Raw genomic sequence first — 7,568 nt, 5'->3', positions numbered from 1 at the left:
ACTTCAGAAAATTCCGTGATTGTACTCCGGACGTACCTCTTCAGGGCCTTGTCAATGCTCCGAAATATGAGTGTACCTCTACCTCAGGCACAAGATCAATCCTGCTTCAAGGTTATACACTCTTCCACTTACATTGTTATGCACCCACTTCACTTGCATTGTAATGCATTATACCTATCAAGTTTCTTCCTCAGTCATGCACGATATTGTATGCATGGTTCATTCAAAGAAGTTCCGTTTTAATGTCATTCACTTTTGTGTATCAATCACACACACTCACTTTAGTGTATCAATCACACTTCATTCGCTTAGTGTATCAATCACACTTCATTCACTTAGTGTATCAATTACACTCTAATTTCAATTATACTCTAATCTACTTAGTGTATCAATCACGCTTCAGTTACGCTCTTATTCATATAGCGTATCAATCACACTTCATTTGCCTTAGTGTATCAATCACACTTTACTCGCTTTGAGTATCTATCACCCACATTCTCATTTAGTGTATCAATCACACTCTCTTCACTTAGTGTATCAATCACATTTCTTTCATTTTGTGTATCTATCACACACATTCTCATTTTGTGTATCTATCACGCAGATATTCGCTTTTGTGTCTATTGCACTCTCACTTAGTGTATCAATCACACTTCTTTCATTTTGTGTATCTATCACACACATTCTCGTTCTCTGTATCACACTTGATTGATTTAGTATATCAATCATACTTGTTCACTAAGTGCATCTATCACACTTTGTGTTCACCTTTAGTATATCAATCATACTTGCTCACTAAGTGCATCTATCACACTTCGTGTTCACCTTTAGTATATCAATCATACTTGTTCACTGAGTGCATCTATCACACTTCGTGTTCACCTTTAGTGTATCAATCACACTCTGTTCACTAAGTGCATCTATCACACTTCGTGTTCACTTTTAGTGTATCAGTCACACTCTGTTCACATAGTGCATCTATCACACTTTGTGTTCATTTTCAGTATATCAATCATACTTTGTTCACACTGTGCATCTATCACACTTTGTGTTCGCTTTTAGTGTATCAATCACACTCTGTTCACACAGTGCATCTATCACACTTTGTGTTCCCTTTTAGTATATCTATCATACTTGCTCACTAAGTGCATCTATCACACTTCGTGTTCGCTTTCAGTATATCTATCATACTTGTTCACTAAGTGCATCTATCACACTTCGTGTTCACTTTTAGTGTATCAATCACACTCTGTTCACATAGTGCATCTATCACACTTTGTGTTCATTTTCAGTATATCAATCATACTTTGTTCACACTGTGCATCTATCACACTTTGTGTTCGCTTTTAGTGTATCAATCACACTCTGTTCACATAGTGCATCTATCACACTTTGTGTTCCCTTTTAGTATATCTATCATACTTGCTCACTAAGTGCATCTATCACACTTCGCGTTCGCTTTCAGTATATCTATCATACTTGTTCACTAGGTGCATCTACCACGCTTTGTGTTCACCTTTAGTGTATCCATCACACTACGCTTACCTAGTGTATCCATCACACTCTCTTCACTTTTGTGTATCTATCACGCATGTTTGTCCACTTAGTGTATCTATCACACTTCGTTCACTTTTGTGTATCTAACGCACATGTTCGTCAGAATTGCATAATTCTCTTACATCCTTTCTGCATGAGATGTAGTTTGGTTCATGTCTACTTGCTGGCATAGCATTCGCTTAAAATGTTGCATTTATTTTGCATAATTGCTTCATCGCAGCTACATTCGCGCTATTTTGCGCATCGCACTGTTTTGTGCAGTGCAACATTCGCGCTATTTTGCGCATCGCACTGTTTTGTGCAGTTTACATTCGCGCTATTTTGCGCACCTCACTTGTACTTGTTAGTACATTGCATTGTTTTGAGTGCAAACTGGCTTCGCGTGGCGTATAAGTCCAATTATCAAAGTCTTCCTGCATATCATTTGCATCCTGCCCCTGAACGACGCTGGTTTGATTCCTTGCAAAGGGATACGTAGGAAGCCTGTGGGCACAACCATTTATTTATCGGTATTTTGTTTGTTTGTCCAAGTCTTCGGCCTTGTCAAAAATGGGTCGTCTCTGGGCTTTGACATTCACTCCCGTCATTGTTATGACTTTCGAGTTCTGTCAAAGAGGGGCAACTGTAGACAACCCATTTTTGACCGCCTTTAAGACTTGGGCACCACTGATGTTTTGCTTGGCGGAAAAAGGTGTGCAGGGCAAATGTTTAGTTTCTTCGGCAAGGAGAGAGTCAAATCCTTCAAAACACTTTGTTTAGGGGTTTGGATTTGAAGAAGAGAGGAAAGGAGAGGAGAAAACTAGTTTGGGAGAAGTTCGGCATGAATTCAGGTAGAAGCAAGTCGAGCAGCCCTCGCTGAATCGGGCTTATCTATCTGTACACTTGAATTTTAGTTATGCGGTCACCACCATTAGAAAGAAGACTTCCAGGGCTTCATTTTTCACTCAAGAATCTCTTAAATCCGAGTCCGGAGGGCGGAGATATGATTGGTTAAAGTTGGGCATCATCCCGGTTGAGCTGAAACTGAGCAGCCTTCACAAAAACAAGCATAACTTTTTGCACAGTTGGAAGTTTGATGCACGGCTGGTGCCATTGGAAATCTTACTTCCGGGGCTTCAATTTGGACACAAGATTGACCTGAAAAGAAGTTCATATGAAGAAGTTATGCCCGTTTGAAGTTGGACCTACAGAGCAGATTTTTCCTGCCGGCCGGCCAAACATTATGCCGACCGGCCAAATAGATGGCCGACCGGCCAGAACAGATGGCCGACCGGCCAAATAGATTGCCGACCAGCAGATTAAAGTAGCCGACCGATCATTTTTGCTAGCCGACGACCTTCCGGAGCATTCTGCAGATTGAGTGGATTCCAGTTGTGCCAGCTGGAGGGCACAGACTGGATCCTCCATACACGTGTATGGAGGATCTTGGCTCTTGGTTTTGAAGCTTCTAAGAGAAGTCTTACTCCCTTGGCTCTATAAAGGAAGCTCTCCTCTTCCTTATACTAGGTTAGGAAAAAAACCAGCTGAGGCACCATTATACATACAACCCTATATCTATGCATTCAACCCTCTCTTCCAAGCTCCAAAGTTCATTATCCTTGGCCATTTACACACCAAGCCATAGCACAATACCTCCAACGCCCATTCCAGCAGCTTGAGGCTGTCCTCCAGAGGTTAAAAGCTCCCAAACTCGGTCCAAAGGTTGCTAAAGATTGGTTCTACAAGGGTGAGTCCCATTTTCCCTCTTTTGTGCATTTTTTTGGCCTATATCTTAGCTCCTTGTGCTTACATCTTTGGGCTCCGACCCTAACTGAAGTTAAGCTCATTTTGAGCCATTTTTCATGTTTCATTAAGGGCTCAACACTGTTTGAGCCCCCCCTCTTGCACTTGCTTCATTGTCCTTAAATGCCATAATCTTGCATGTATTTTTTGGCCTGTGTATGATCTGTTTTAGAGCCTGATGTAAACTGAAAATAGGCTTATTTTGAGCCCCTCTTCAACATTGAAGAAGGCTTCAACACTTTTTGGGACCTCCATGTTATGCTTGCCTTTATATTCTTTTTTTGGTCCCATTTTTGCATGCCTTGGAAGCCCCTGATGTTGCTGTTTTTGGACTTTGGTCCGAACTGAAAACAGCCATATTTTTCCCCCCTTGTCATGTTTCATTAAGGGTCTTCGGCTATTTGATGAATGTTTTGTATACTTGCTTCTTTGGCCACCTTTTGGCCCATTTCTTGCATAAGAACTTAGCCATACCTATGTTTGTTTTTGGGGTTTTTACAGTTCTGTAAATGTGCATATTTTGGGCCCCTCTTCAATGTTGTTGAAGGGCCCTAACCTGTTTGGAGTCAGCAGCTGTGAGTTTCTTCATAATCTCATATTTAGGGCCATTTTTGCATACTAGTTTCGCCCTATTTATGTTTGCTGTTTGGCCATGATTTGAACTGGAAAAATGCTTATTTTGGGGCTGCCTTGCTACTGTCTATTCATTGCATGTCCATATTGTGCATGTTTGGTATAGCTATAGGCCATTTCGGGTGCCAAAATTCATGTTTCGGGACTATTCCATGCATCGGGCGTACTTTCGCCTCATTTCGGGGCTGTTTTCCCCCACATTTCAGTGCTGAAATCCCATTACCATGTTTGCATATCATTTTCCATGCCATTGCATCACATATGCCATTGCCTCGGTTTGCGTGCCCGTGTGCACGCATTTCGAGGCACTTCATTTTCATCCATCGGCCTCTTATGTGAGTGTTGCTGAGGCTCTCTCATGTTAGTATAAGTCCATGTTGCATTCTATATGCCATTTTAGCCATTACATTGCATATGCCATTGCCTCGGTTTGCGTGCCCGTGTTCACGCATTTCGAGGCACTTCATTTTCATCTTATGGCCACTGATGTGGGTGCGGCTGAGGTCCATTCACATTGGTGTAAGTCCATCTTGCATTGTGTATGCCATGTTTCAATGCGTTGTGCATGTTATGTTGTTAGCGTTGTGTGTGCCATGTAGTTATATTGCATGTTTGTATGTTTGCTTGCATGCTTAGGTTGCATGTGCATTGTTGTGCATTGCCTCGCCTCTTGACCAACCATGATTGAGGTTGGGTCTCATGTATGTTTTGTGTGCATTGCATTCTTACATTGAATTGCAAAACTTGGCCTCTTAGGCCATCATGCGTAATTGATGGCCCGAGGGTCGAGGGGCATACTCCCTTGAGTCCATTACATGATTGGGAGAGTGGCCATGCATACACTTGCTTGAAATTCCATGCCATACACTGTCTGTTCTTGTTGCTGTCAAAAACTGTCTTCTGCAGGGAGTTTCTGCCGACCGGCATCATTTAGTGCCGACCGGCAATTGGTGGCTGGCCGATAATTACATCATCTGCCGATGGAAATTATGCACTGCCGGTAGGCATTTCCCCCAGCCGGTGGCACTCTGCAGTATGCAACAAGCCTGTCCCAGTACTTTGGCACTGTTCAGAGAAGCAGGGCTGTGTAAACCGAGGCGGCAGTGGTATGGTACGGACTTTTCGGGCGAGACGGGTTCAAGCTTGCATCGTTCGCGCATCCCGAGGCGGGGGCGGGGGCTGTGGCCACCTTTCTTCTTTTTGCATTCATTTTGTTCAGTAATTAGAAATTCTGTAATAATTAATGTGGTTAGTTATTTATTCGGACTGTAATATTTATTTGGACCCTCCGACTGAGGGCAATTGTGTAATAAGTGTGGGTGCGTTGTGCATGTCTTCCAACCCCCACTTCTTTCTCCCTTTTATTTACCCGCTTATGATGGTAGACTAGGGCATATTTAAATTCGCATAACAGTATGATAGCATGCGTGCATCCATACATTTGTCTTACATGCACCGGGCTCGGCACATCATGCTAACTGCACTTGTATTTCAATTCCAAGTTGAGTACGTACTTGTTAGTTGCAGCATTTCACATGCCATCTTTAGGATAGCCGAGCCTGTTTAGAGTGCATCTTTGCATGTGTTGCATTAGCCATTTTTAACATGAACTAGGATCATGCATATGATTACTGACTAGTTTCTGTGTTGGCTCGGAGTACTAGGTAAGCTTTTATGCTTTAGCATATCGCATGCGTGTGAGTGTTGCCATGACAGTATGATTACCATGAGGCTAGCTGCTTATGTGATATAACTGCTTGAATGCCTGTGGATGGAGGTTGAATTACCTAAATTGGAATAATGCATTAAAACTGTGAGTTTTAAGCCCACTAGATAGTGGCAAAATCATCTTTTCTAAAAGCCCACTTGAGGGTGGCAAAATCTGCATTTTAGCCTACTTGCGAGTAGCAAACCATTTTCAAAACAAACATGAAATGTTTTGTTCCAATTTGGGCAATTTGGTCTATACTTGTTTGCTGCGCGCACAACATAGTAATTCTAGGCTAATAACCGGATTAAGAACACATAACGTTTTCAAAATTGGATATCACGGTTAGTAGAGGCCGGTCTTCAGACCGGCCGAGAGGCGTGCTCATAGCTGACCTTCCCCGATCGTACCCAAGTTCCCGAGCCGAGGCAACTTTGGTGATGACGGACACGTGGCCTTCGGCACCGAGTCAGGGTTTCCTAAATTTCCCCATTTTAAAATATTTAGGTGGCGACTCTGTATCTGGCAAAGCAGTCCATGTTTGGCACTTCTTTTCAAAAAATCTGTTTCTCAAAACGATTTGCTGGATTTGGACTCTTTGGTTCAGATTAAGAACCGTGATACAAATCGAGTTCGAACTGTAGTAGCGAGGTCCCCCTCCGCGGGCGCGTCTACAGATGGATAGAAAATTTTGAATTGTGGCCCTCTTGCAGAACTCTTCTTTTCAATTCAGTATCATTTGGTACACACAGTCTTTCTTGAAATTTCAATACGTTATTTTCAAATTTAAAACTCGGTCTGGGTTTAGTTTCCCTTTCTTCGATGATCTTCTTCAAGAAGTCATCTAGTTGCTGTTTCTCTTTAATCTCTTCAATCAAGGCTGGTTGGGCAGAAATAGCAGCTAAGGTTCCACCTTGTTTTCGCAAAACAATTTCAATTTCAGATTTTTCAAGGTCACAAAGCAATTCCTTCTGCCCGCACTACTACAAAAATAGTTAAAGATCACACTTTGACAAAAAAAAAAAGATCTCACTTTGTTGGAAGTGTGATAAAAAAAATTAGATTGATATTTTAATCACACTTAATTTTATTGAGTGTGATAATATTTATTTTTTATGTCACTTTTCAATTAAGTGTGATTATATATATATATATATATATATATATATATATATATATATATGTTTTAACCACACCTTCTAATTAAAAGTGTGATTATATATACACAACTACTTTTTAATCACACTTTTTAAACAAGTGTGATTATATATATATTTTTTAATCACACATTCTAATTAAAGTGTGATTATTTATATATTTTTTAATCACACATTCTAATTAAAGTGTGATTATATATACACTATTACTTTTTAATCACACTTTTTAAACAAGTGTGAATATATATATATTTTTTAATTACACATTCTAATTAAAGTGTGATTATATATACACTACTACTTTTTAATCATACTTTTTAAATAAGTGTGATTATATATATATTTTTTTTAATCACACCTTCTAATTAAAGTGTGATTATATCACTACTACAAAAATAGTTAAAGATCACACTTTGACAAATAAAAATATCTCACTTTTATTGAAAGTGTGATAAAAACAAATTAGATTGATATTTTAATAATACTTAATTTGATTGAATGTAATAATATTTATTTTTTATTTCATTTTTAAATTAAATGTGATTATATATATATATTTTATTCACACCTTTTAATTAATGTGATTGTAGATTGTTTTGAATATATTGTTTTTATATAATAATATATCCCAAACTGGTGCCTTTTTTTCTTCCATTACTCTCAGCTAGAGCTGGGCATTGGGTTATCTGACCCGTCCAAACCACCCTACCCAATCCGATCCGCACATATAT

Source organism: Camellia sinensis, chromosome 2 (assembly GCF_055761805.1).
Source record: "Camellia sinensis isolate YWXY chromosome 2, ASM5576180v1, whole genome shotgun sequence".
Lineage (NCBI taxonomy): Eukaryota > Viridiplantae > Streptophyta > Magnoliopsida > Ericales > Theaceae > Camellia > Camellia sinensis.
Note: the sequence above shows the minus strand (reverse complement) of the source record.